Genomic DNA, 13,800 nt, shown 5'->3' on the forward strand with positions numbered 1-13,800 from the left:
GTACATAATATTGATTATAATATTGTATACATATAATATTTATAGTAAATAGTGATTATTCAGGAATATTACATTTTAAACAAGTTGAATACATATTTGAATAAATGCAATGGTTGTTGTATGACATATTGTAAAATGTGTATGTATAACAGTGTTACCACGCCACTAACCACCTGCCAGTGTTACCACGCCAATAACCACCTGCCAGTGTTACCACGCCAATAACCACCTGCCAGTGATGGGCTACAAGGAAGAAGGTGTTGGGGAACTTCCTCAGTCGGCGAGAATACGAACCAAGGACTACCGGTATAGGGAATGTGATTATAGTGTTGCTGTGTATTATTTCTCATTATTATTATTATTATTATTATTATTATTATCATTATTATTATTATTATTATTATTTTATTATCTTCATTATTTCATTATTACAATTTTTATTATTATTATTATTATTAATTATTATTATTATTATTATTATTATTATCATTTTTATCATTTTTATCATTATTTTCATTATTATTATTATTATTATTATTATTATTATTATTATTATTATTATTATTATTATTATTATTATTATTATTATTATTATTATTATTATTGTTATTATTATTATTAGTATTACTATTATTCTTATTATTATTGTTATTATTATTATTATTATTACTATTATCTTCGTTATTATTTTCATCATTTTCATTATTTCATTATTATTTTTCGTCATTATTGTTATTATTATTATTGTTATTATTATTATCATGTTTATAGTTTTCATTATATCATATATTTTTATTATTATAATTATTATTATTATCATTATTATTAGCATTATTATTTTCATTCTTATTATTGATGTTATTGTTATTATCTTTATTATTTTCATTACTTTTACCTGCAAACTCTCATCGCTGAGGACTCTTTTCATACAGGAGTTAGTTAAACCCTTCAATGACCCCTTCAGCACGAGCAGCCTTTCTAAAATTAACTATAATTGCCTATAAGCACCGGGAATTAACTGAAAATAAGTCACCGGTCTCAAAGGGTCAAGGATGAATGGTAATGCTACAGGGACGCTATGTTATGGACAATGCCAGGCGGAAGAAGTACCCCTCGAGTGACACAGAGCCTTTTTTAGTGTTTTAGCTGGATACCGTAGCTGTGTGGGGTTAAAGCTGCTGTGTCTTACCTCAGATAGCTGTGTAGACTGTGAGGAAAGCTAAATAGCTGTTAAACAGGTGTATATACTATTGTTCAGGCTTTTTCTATGCAAAAAAAAAGAAGGAACCAAAAGCCAGGAACCCGCGAGATTGTTCCCTCCAAGAAAACACAAAAACAAGATAACAGAGAACCAAATTCAAGATCCGCTCACTTTGGGATGCCTGGACACATTACGTTTAAAAGACTGGAGGTCAAAGGCAGTAGGAAATACAGACAGAGGGAGACAGTTCCAGAGTTGACCTGTTGCATAATGAGGGAATGGAAGTAAGGGTTAACTCTTGCATTAGAGAGTTGGACAGAAAAGGCATGAGAGTTTGCTGCTAGACGGGTGCTACCCGACTGTCGTGGTGGTGGAGGGATGCAAGCAGACAGTTCAGAGGAGCAGTGACCATTGAAGTAGCGATAGAAAAGAGTTAATGATGCAACAGTGCGGCGAAAAGACAGGTTGAAGGGAGCCAGAGAGAGGAGGAGAGTTACTGAGACGAAAAGCCTTTGACTCAACCTTGCTGAGAAGAGTTATATTCTACACGGGGTGAAGGGGGGGGGATAAAACCCCTATATCAAGTGAACATCTGTGCGGGATAAAGAAGACACGGAGTCGGCTTAGCACGCCTAATCTCATGGAAGGAAATTTTACATGAGAGGTAATATGATCTTTCATGATAAGTCCCGAGATAATGAAACTCCAAGTATGTTAAAGCGGAATATGTCTTAACTCAACGCCTTTATATTCTGTGGTGAGTGCTGAAGATATTCGTAATCACCTCCCTTCCATCAAGTCTAGATTCAATTTTATAATCAGGAAAATCTTGTACGTTTTCATCTAACATTATTTACCATTATTAAAGAGAAGTGTTGAGGGTGAAAGACGTACTGCAGGGTAAAAGGTGTTTGTTAGTGTTTGGATTTCACTGAGGTCAGATATGATAAAACATAATAACGTCACTGTAGAAATAAAGACATCTTGTAAAGCTAATAAATAAATCAGCGTGAGGAGGAGGGCCACGTTGCTAATATTATCATCATCATCATCATCCGGACCTCCTTTCCCACCCAAGGGCAGGGTGAGGAGTAGCAACGTCCAGCCAGCCCAAGTTTGCCCAGCCCAATGGGTCACGCTTCCATTCGTTCATCATTCAAGCCCACACAATCCTGGCTCTCGCTGATACGCCAAATAACTTTCACCACATTCTGTAGCTTCACATTAACTTATAAACTAACACCCAGTCCCATATTATCCTTTTTGAAGCACATGAACCCAGTCTACTTCCTCTGTTAATGTTACATGAATGAAGGACCCCCAGTTACCTCTTGGGGATGGAACCCAAGGAAGTCCTGAACTCCTTAAGGGTTGCTTTAAGGCCATGAACACAAAGTGAGTGTGTAGGTGTGGGCAGGTACGTGCAGGAGGTTTTGCATCACTGTAACTCATTAAAAGGTCACACTGACAGTGAGTGGGTGTGGACGGGAACACAAGCCCACCTGAGGGCAAATTATAAGAGGTGACAGGTAATTATTCTCACTTTGGACGGTGTGGGGAGTGGAATTTCAACCACACCCTCTTTGTGGGATGCATCAAATACCGAGTATAATGACGAATATTTATTACAATGCAACGGAAGATGACAGGACAAAAAAAAAAAAAAAAATAGCGCTAGCCTTGTCTGGTCCCTGCTTATTCACACACTGTCACTCCTCTTGTGTGGACGCAACCCAAAGGTGGAAAAAAAAAGATAAGTAGAGAAGGAAGGGCAACTGGAGTGAGACTGAGGGAGTGGATGAATGCGAGGCAAGGGGAGGGGGTTAATAAGAAGGTGTGTGTGGTGGGCTGCGGCAGCCAGGCTCCACCTACATAGCTCAGCCTCCACTACGTGAGACTACCTGCCATGGCGGACAACCGGCAGCGGGTGAGGCGCCACACGCTCTCCTGCTGCTGCCGCCGTGGCTGCTGCTGCTGCTGCTACCATTGCTGTTTGCAGCTGATGTTGGTGCTGATGGTAGTGGCGGGGCTGCTGCACAGGGGAGCTAGCGTCGTTACTCTCTGTGCTGGAGTCTTGCCCACCTCCAGGAGTGTCCGCTGCAACAAAGAAAACTTGGGTCAAGTATCACAAACAGATTTATGGCCAGTCCTCTGCCATGACTGGGATTTCCTTTCGTATGAAGAACGAGCACAGAATCTCACTATGTCTCTTGTTTTTCCTGCAGAAACAAATGTTACAAATGTCAGGAAAATTAACATGGATTACGGTACAACTGTTTTAGCAGAAGGGACATGGATCAGTAGGGCGGAAGTAGTGGAAGCGATGAAGAAGATTAAGCTGGGAAAGGCCCCAGGAATTGATGGAGTGTATGGTGAAATGCTTAGGTATGGGGGTGAGATTGTTGTGGAGTGGATATGGAAGTTGTGTAGATTGGTTTGGGAAGAGGGAAGGGTTCCAGAGGACTGGAAATCAGGTATAATTGTTCCTCTGTACAAAGGAAAAGGGGAGAGAGAAGTATGTGGTAACCATAGGGGTATTTGCCTTCTTAGTGTGACTGGTAAAATATATGGTAGAATACTCATTGATAGGGTTAGGCATATGACAGAGGAGCTAGTTGGAGAAGAACAAGGGGGATTTAGGAAGGGAAAAGGGTGTGTAGATCAGATATTTGTTCTAAGATGTTTAGTGGAGAAGTATCTAGAGAAGGGAAGGAAAGTGTATGCTGCCTTCATGGACTTGGAGAAAGCTTATGACAGAATAGATAGGCAAGGTATGTGGACGGTATTAAGAATATATGGAGTGGAGGGGAAATTGTTGAGTGCTGTGAAGAGTATGTACGAGGGAGCTAGGGCTACGGTGCGAGTGGATGGTGAGCTGAGTGAGTTCTTTGATCTCAATGTGGAACTGAAACAGGGGTGTGTGATGTCTCCATGGCTGTTTAATATATATATGGATGGGGTTGTAAAGGAGGTGCAAGGTAGGGCAGTGGATGTGGGGCTGGCCCTAATGAATTAGGGTGAGATTTGGAAGCTTCCGGTGTTGCTGTTTGCTGATGATACAGTATTGTTGAGTGAAGATGAATGGGAGTTGCAAGGTTTGGTGAATGAATTTGGGACAGTGTGTAGGAGGAGGAAGCTGAAAGTTAATGTAAACAAAAGTAAAGTTATGGTGTTTGAGAGGAATGAAGTCACAGAGTGTGCAGTGAGGTTGGATGGTGAGGATATGGAGAATGTGAGTGCATTCAAGTACTTGGGTAGTGTGATGAGTAAGGATGGAACTTTGGGGGATGAAGTGCGTGAAAGGGTACAGCAGGGAAGGAAGGTTGTTGGTACACTGAAAGCAGTGATGAGAAATAGGGAGGTGAGTATGGAAGTTAAGAAGTCACTGCATGACGGTATTGTGATCCCTACCCTGACGTATGGAAGCGAGGCGTGGACCTTGCAAGAGGGGAACAAGTCAAGACTGAGAGCAGTGGAAATGAGTTACTTGAGAGGAGCATGTGGAGTGACATGGAGGGACAGGTTGACGAATGAAGAATTGAAGGAACGTTGTGGGGTGGATGTGGATGTGGTTGAGAAAATTAGGAGAAATACATTGAGGTGGTTTGGACATGTGGAGAGAATGGAGAATGAAAGACTGACTAAGAGGGTGTATGTAGGTGAGGTGGAGGGAGGGAGAGGGAGGGGTAGACCGAGGATGAGGTGGAGGGATGGAGTTGAGAGATATATGAGGGAGGGGGGGGTGAGTAGTCAAATGGTGGGTGACAGAGTGACTTGGAGGCGTTTTGTCTGCGGCCACCCTTTGCGGGATTAGGGCGTCGGGCTATAGATAGATAGATAGATAGACATGGAAAGGAAAGTACACAATACCCCCATTGCCCTTGTCCATCCTACAGATACAAATCATTAGTACGACAGGGATTTGATTGTAATACTATACTCTCTCTCTCTCTCTAGTATATATATATATATATATATATATATATATATATATATATATATATATATATATATATATATAAATTACAGATTGGTTGAATCTATGCCTTTGTTTGTTGTATAGGGATGTCACAGTGTCCCTTTCCTCTTTTAAATATTATTCATATAACGAAACACATTGCAGTATGATGTTGTTGTTGCTGTTGCTTAATCCCGGTCCACCTGGCCGAGCTGACCGCAGGTAAGCAGCTGCCCCTGTGGGATGGTGCCACTGTTGATGCTGTGTCTGCGTCGTGGTGGTGTGTTGTGCAGTACTCCATAATGTGTGTTATGTTGTGTGGGCATATATACAAACAGGCACGTGTCATGTGTGACTGCACCCAGCCTAAATTTAAGCTGGTAATTGAGGAGGGCCGGGTGATGTCCTGATCTAAGCCTACCCAGGTGAACTCGATCAGCTCTATTTAGGATGCCTCTGATGGGTGGATGTTGGGAGGGGGGCGTGAAGTATAGTGATCTGATCAAGGTGTTGCACTGCCCTGTGTGTGAACTGTATATGTAGTTGTTTCTTCAGTGCCAGTGTAGGAACTAGAAAGGTATGGAGATGTAATGTTTCCCAAGAGGGTCTGGAATTGTTTGTGTGGTGGCTGTTTTGCGTGTCGTGTTGTGTTGTGTTGTGTGGCTGTCATGTAATAACAGGGGTGTTGTGGATTGGAACAGACTGCTGCATAGAACCGTGTGCCCCTCATATCAGGAAGTCTCTGACAGGGGCGAGTTTAGTCTCAAAATATATGTGAGTCGTAGGAGTGGCATTGGTGAACTCAGTGGTGATGAGAGCGATGTTATGTATGGTTTGAAGATGTGGTAGTGGGTGTTAGACAGGAAGGCAGCCAAAAGGGAGAGGACAGGGAGACATGGAGGCGATCTGCTTGTGGCTACCCCTTATGGGATTGAGGCGTCTGGCTATTGATAGATGGAAATGATAGACAGACTTGGACTGGTGACAGTTTTCTGCGTTATATGGGGCTGAAACATGGAATATGGGTGTAGCAGAGAGGAAAAGTTTGAATGTAATGGAGATGAGGTGTCTGAGGAGTATGTGTGGAGTGACGCGTATGGATCGGGTGCGAAATGATGAAGTGCGAAGGAGAACTGGAGTTGTTCGGGAGATGGCTGGTAGAGTTGAGCAGAGGGTGTTGCGATGGTTTGGGCATATGGAGAGAATGGATAATGAGCGATTGGTGAAAAAGATAACTAGATCTGATGTGAGAGGTGTAAGGCTGATAGGAAGACCACGAATAGGATGGATGGACAGTGTGAAGAGAGCGCTGGATGCGAGAGGGATGTCTATTGAGCAAGGAAGAGTGGCTGTGCATGACAGAAATAAATGGAGAGAAATTGTGAATGAATAAGTGATGACGCAGCCCTGAGGGGATATTCTCCCGCAATTTGGTCTGATCAGCTAGTCAGGTCAGTTGCGGGTAAGGGGATGGGTCTGTTATGATGTGGCAGGGGTAAACCAGCTCTACTGTCGGGCCCTGCTGCGGATGTCACTGACTGCATTGCGCAGTTGACCCTTGTGCGGTGTGGTGCGGTGAGGATCTGTCCGTTCTCCCCTTTGGGGCTAAGATGCGAATGAATGTGTTTGAATGGATGAGTAATTGGGGAGTGTGTCGTCCTGTCTCGGCTACCTCCCTTTCCTTGGGGGAAGCAGCCTAGGTATATACAGTAGATAGATAGATTATTATTATTATTATTATTATTATTATTATCATTATTATTATTATTATTATTATAATAATAATAGTAATAACAACAACAACAACAACAACAATAATAATAATAATAATAATGAGAGTTCTACTACTACTGCTAAACCACTACCACCATCACTACTACTACTACTACTACTACTACTGTAATACTACCAGTTAGGAAGAAGCTGTAGATTAATGCCAGTTGGGTGTATGGGTGTCATGAAGGCATAGATAAAATATAACAGTATTTGGCAGGTAATACGAAACCCATTTACAAGGAAGAAATATCGCCACAAAATGAAATATTGCATAGAGCCAGGATTATGGGGGCTTGACTGGTGAGTGAATGAGTGTCTGGCCCATTTTTCATTGGGGATAATGTTGATGGTTCTCTCTCTCTCTCTCTCTCTCTCTCTCTCTCTCTGTCTGTCTGTCTTTCATGACTATCTCAGCCCATCCTCTGGTGGGTATGAGAGGCCATGATGATGATGATGATGATGACTAAATAAATACAGATATGAATAAAAAAAATCATGCTCACCTATTTCAATTTTCTGTCATCATTTCTTAATTTACCAGTTGCCCATACAGCCTAATTACCTACTGGACCTACCTGTGTGGGAATAATGCGACAGGCCCAAGTCCCTCGAGGCTCGTCTTAACCCCTTGCCGGCTGAACTTGGCACCTGGACGAAAGAAAATCAGTGATAATGGTACAAGGATTAGATAGCCCGTTCCCTGAGGCACAGTAAATCCTCCTACGGTTAGAAGCAAGTTTGATTCTAATGGCTCTCTAGTCTGCTTGTTTTGCGATTTGTTTTTTTATATTAGTTACAAATACAAACTAATAATCACTTTTTTTTTTTTTAATGTGTCCAACTCAGGGCATAGGCTCCACAGCCTGCTCTCAAGGCCCAGTAGTCCTCCTACATACCATACTCCTCTCTACATGTCACCACTTCGGCGCTAACACCCACCGTCCATATTGAATACATGCTAGGGCAGTCTCATACAGGACTGGTGTACTGGTTACCTATGAAAGGCAAACTTAGCGAGATCTCACGCTTTTGCTATACCCTGTTCACTCTAACTTGGACTAAAATTACCATCTCTCCCTGAATGCTGATCTATATCACAAGATTAACACTAGGGTATGGTGCCAGTCACGAAGAAGTGCTATGGAAAGCGTGAGCAGGGCTGTAGTAGTGCCAGTGTGTGCCGGTGAGTTACGGGAGACAAGCTACAAATGGACTAAAATCTGGGTCAGGTTAAGGTGAATGAAGCAGAGATAACGTTGCCCCGCATGTAGTGCAATTTGCTTCCTTGAGACATATATAATTTAACTTGGAAGAAACCATTTATAGTGAGGAGGTAAAAATCTCATCATTAATCTCTCCACAAACGTTTCTCCAGTTAAGTAGGAAATTTCACAAACGTTTCTCTAATTAATCAAGATAATTCACAAACGTTTTTCTGATCAAGCAGGAAAATTCACAAACGTTTCCCTAATTAAGGAAGAAAATTCAGAAAAGTTTCCCTAATTAAGCAGGAAATTTCAGAAACGTTTCCCTAATTAGGCAGGAAAATTCACAAACGTTTCTCTAATTAAGCAGGAAATTTCACAAACGATTCTCTAAACAGGAAATTCACAAATGTTTCTCTAATTAAGCTGGAAAATCAAAAATCCTTTCTTAAGCAGGAAAATAAACTTTTTCTCAAAATAAGCGGGAAATTTTATAAATGTTTCTCAAAGAGAGAAAATTCACAAATGTTTTACCTCATTAAGCAGGGAAATTCACAAACGTTTCTCTGCTTAAGCAGGAAGATTCACAAACGTTTCTCAAATTAAGCAGGAGAATTAAAGGGAAAAATCCGTATCTAGCCGGTGATATACACAAGCAATTCACCTTGGTCTCATCCACACTGAAGCCAGCACCATCAGGAAACTCTTCACTGTATAGGTCTTCCAAGTCACCCTGCCCCATACCATCCACTTCCAGGCCACTTCCTCTTCCGTGACCTCGCGACCTGTGACCTGCTGCCTCCTGCTGACCTCTTGCTTCCTGCTGACTGCTTGACCCTTCACCTCCCTCTGCGTGACTGACGGTGTGGGTAGACAGGATGGCACTGGGGGTCACGCTACTGGCAGCTTCGTTGTGTGCAGTCATCCTGGTGAAGAGAATACGGTTAGTGTTAGAGGAGGAGGAGGAGGAAGAAGAGGAGGAAGAAGAGGAGGAGGAGGAGAAGGAGGAAGAAGAAGAGAAGGAGAAGGAGGAAGAAGAAGAGGAGGAGACGGAGGAGGAGGAAGTAGTGGATGAAAAGAAGAGGAAGAAGAAGAAGAAGAAGAAAGTAGAAGAGGAGGAGAAGGAGGAAGAGGAGGAGAAAAAGAAGATGGAGGAGAGGAAGAAATATTGTTAGTTGAATGCCGTCGATTACAGGAAGGCCATAAGTCCGACAACCCAGGTAATAAAATCTCAGCCATCCCCTACAACAAGAACCACAGCAGTCAATGTTCCACCCAGGTCCCTAATGATAAGGCTGGGAGAAGAGAGACTAGGAGAACGCGAACTGAGTCCATCCGTCTGCACCAGCTCAAGAAACGACCTCTGGGTCTTTCAGTCGCGAGCTGCACGTGTTGACCGCTGCACCACCATCCCTGCCTGTGTTAAAGCGTCAGTATTTTCATCAGGTATCATATCTTCAACATGTATTTTTATTATTATTTTTTTAAAGTTACGTATTTCTTGCCCTTGGTTTTAATACTCTGCTGAAGATTGATGGAGGTGGATGAATGAAGTAGGCATGGAGATACGCATTAGGCAGAATTAATATACAGAAAGCCTAATAAAAAACACGGATAAAACAGACTTGCGTTACATCCCCTTTCTATCTTGGCGCTCCATGTAATGGTCTGTCCTACATGCATATCATTTTTTTTTATCATTTTACTTTGGGATGCAGCAGTGAATTTCGAAAGGGTGAATGATGAGTGAATGGATATATAAACTGTATGACTAGGAGCGCTGTTGATAGCTTCCTGTTTGTGTGATTTCCTGTTCCTGGTTCGTGCCCACTCCATACGATAGTGAGAGACGGGGTGATGATGATGATGACGAGGAGGAGGATGTTTCAGAATTCCCCTTTTAACTCTCTCTCTCTCTCTCTCTCTCTCTCTCTCTCTCTCTCAGACATACGGATTTCTGTCTTCCATAACAAATAAAGACCAGGGACATTCCCTTTGACCCTCGAAAATAAAAACTGGAATTATTAAATCAAAATCAAAGCGAGTCTCCCCTCCAGTGACTGCAAGTTCTTTGTTTTCTCGAACACTATTACGTCCCACTCGAGAGAGAGAGAGAGAGAGAGAGAGAGAAAGAGAGGTTTGTTCGTGAATCTGTCCCCTGAATCTTACAGTGCAGAGTGAGGTTTGTTCGTGAATCTGTCCCCTGAATCTTACAATGCAGAGTGAGGTTTGTTCGTGAATCTGTCCCCTGAATCTTACAGTGCAGAGTGAGGTTTGTTCGTGAATCTGTCCCCTGAATCTTACAGTGCAGAGTGAGGTTTGTTCGTGAATCTGTCCCCTGAATCTTACAGTGCAGAGTGAGGTTTGTTCGTGAATCTGTCCCCTGAATCTTACAGTGCAGAGTGAGGTTTGTTCGTGAATCGGTCCCTTGAATCTTCAGTGCTTCATACCAGCTATTCCGTAATAGAGGGACACATCAAAGCTTACTGTCGCAAACAGTATTATGCTGTGACAGCCAGTCTCTTAGTTCCGGCATAGCTTACTCGCATGAAAATAAATAATTGAATAAATAAATAAATAAATAAATAAATAAATAAGCCACATAAAGAAAGATGGAAGCTAATATTTGCAAGTTAAAATAGGTAAGGTGTTAGGTATCTCGAAGCGTACTCTGATACCTAGCGAAACAGCTTTTCCATCTGTTTCGAACTCGCTCGAAGCCGCGTGAAACGAGCTGCACCGATCACAAGAATTCAGACCCAGAGAAGCTTCTTTAAGGTAAGCATCCTGTTACAGACTGTCTTCGAATCCATACATTATATATTAGCGTAGATGAGCAGGTTTATACACGTCAGAGGTTTACTTCTGTTGAGGAAAATGGTCGACATCATGCCCTGTATAGATTCAAAACCAGGCCATTATACAGGCAGGTTTTATTAGCCAGGAGGGTTTATAATTTTGCTGATTAAAACGGAGTTCCTATGCAGTTATAAAACCAGGATTTCACCGAGGAAGAAAAATTTAATTTCTTGGGCACTGTAAATGCCAACGCTGACGAGAAGCCAACACTTGGTGGTGCTGTGTACCACAAGGGGGCGAAGATCCCTACACTGTATGAGAACTGTACTGTATGTGTAGGACGGCCCCACCGAAGTTGCTTACTTGAGGTCGATGAGACAGACGGGGGTTAAGCAACAGCAGGAATAACCATAAATAGAACCTACTCGTTTTACGTCTTCCAGACTTTGTACGCTTGGTTTAAATGCTATTACATATGGAGAGGATGGAGAGCGAGAGACTGGCGAGGAGAGTGTATTTGAGTGAGGTGGACGGGAGGAGAGGGAGGGGGAGGCCAAAGATGAGATGGAGGGTTGGAGGGAAGAGGTATATGAGAGAGTGTGGTGTGAGTTGGGAGCAGCGCAATGAAATGGCGGCGGACAGGACGACATGAAGGCGCTTTTGTCTGTTGCCACCTCTTATGGGATTAAGGCGTCTGGCAATAGATAGACAGATAGATAGATAGATAGACAATTATTATGATTATCCATGTGGGAGACTAACCTACTGTTACCTAGCTTACTCTAACCTAGTATATATTAACAACAAAAACTATATTTATCGGTTAGTGTATATTCCCACAGAGCTTTGAGAGAGAGAGAGAGAGAGAGAGAGAGAGAGAGAGAGAGAGAGAGAGAGAGAGAGAGAGAGAGAGAGAATGAACAAAACAACTAGGAAATACAACTGAATGGCTCTGTTTCGTGATGCCCACTAACAACATATTTTTCCTTCACTGCTTGAGGCCTACACGATGGGGCCAGGATTCCAGGGGCTTAAATGCCATGTGGATGAGTGAGTGGCCTATTTCACTAGACGTGATGATAGTTCTCCCACTCCCCTACGTTTTCGTTCATGGTTTCTCTATCTTATCTCACTCCATCTTGCAGGGAGTAAAAAGATGAAGGTGATGATGGAGATGATGATGATGATGATGATGATGATGATGATGATGATGATGATGATGGTAATGACGGTGATGGTAATGATGGTGATGGTTATGGTGATTGTGATGATGATGGTAATAATAATAATGATAGAGATAATGATGGTGTTGCTCCTGTTGATGACGATGATGATGATGATGATGATGATGATGATGGTGATGATGATGATGGTGATGATTTATCTTTGCAGTGTCTGTGACTAGCGAAGTGTGACTAGCAAGGGCGCCTCCTCCTCACAAGACTGCTGGAGTGTGAGTCTCGGGGCAGGACAAGGAAGGGCAAGCACAAGGGTGAGTGAGTCTTGGCTTAGTTCCTTGTTCCTGGGGTCGTATCTATAGGTGGGTTTGTGGATGACGTGACACCTTTTCCATAGCGACTTATTCTGCACATCACACCTCAGTATCCCCTTGATTGGCAGTGACTTAAACAGGGCTAATTTTAGAGATATGAAAATATTATATAAGAGAATGTTAAAGGGTATGGAAAATAAATCGTTAAGGAAGAGGTGTTACGGAACCTTCTATTCGACCTCGAATATTTCCCTTATATATATTACCTCCAGTTGACCCAACGTAATCAATTATAACGTTCGAGAGACTATTTATTTATGGCGTAATGCAGTGCATGGGACGTAATGAGTTATGACTTAATTGCGTAATGAACTGTATTTACTGAAGTGTTACGTCATTCACTGTAAGGTAATGAACTGTGACGTACCTAACTGTCACGTACTGCACCGTAATCACTCCCACGATATTTACATAACACACTGAGACGTATTTATTGTAGCAGAACTTACTGTGACAATGTACTATAATTTACAGTGAAGTAATGTACTGTATTGTAATTTACTATACTATAATTGACCGTGACGTAATGTACTGCAACGTAATTAAGGTAGGTAATGTACTGTGACGTAATGTACTGCAACTTAATTCAGGAAATGTACTGTGACGTAATGTACTGCAACGTAATTAAGGTAGGTGTTGTACTGTGACAATGTACTGCAACGTAATTAAGGTAGGCAGTGTACTGTGACGTAATGTACTGCAACGTAATTAAGGTAGGCAGTGTACTGTGACGTAATGTACTGCAACGTAATTAAGGTAGGCAGTGTACTGTGACGTAATGTACTGCAACGTAATTAAGGTAGGCAATGTACTGTGAAGTAATGTACTGCAACGTAATTAAGGTAGGCAATGTACTGTGAAGTAATGTGTTGAACTGCCATAATGAACTGAACAATGTAGCTTTTGCGCAATAACGTAATGTGTTGTGAGGTAATGCATTGCACTGAGACGCAGTGTTGTAACGTCACGTAGCGAACTACAACGCATTGCATCGAACTACAGCATATTAATATATCACATTATGAAATCATGTAGAAAAAAATATTAAATTATACTTTGAGTTTGTCTATCAGTCAGAATATTTGTATCAAGGTTAGGAAAGATCAGAGGTCAAGGCAGGATTCACGCTGATTCGAGCCAGTACGAGATAGTCTGAGGCCGGTATTCTCCCCTAATAAGGATGCTCCCAAACACCTTTTCCTAAGCGACTCATTTTGCTTATTGCACCTTACTGTCCTCCATGTTATACAAATCCTAATTTCGTCTTTGCGTAAAAAAACAGACAAAGGATATAAACCAGCCATATCCA

Source organism: Coenobita brevimanus, chromosome 20 (genome assembly GCF_032717465.1).
Source record: "Coenobita brevimanus isolate Jiangsu-jjx chromosome 20, ASM3271746v2, whole genome shotgun sequence".
Taxonomy (NCBI): domain Eukaryota; kingdom Metazoa; phylum Arthropoda; class Malacostraca; order Decapoda; family Coenobitidae; genus Coenobita; species Coenobita brevimanus.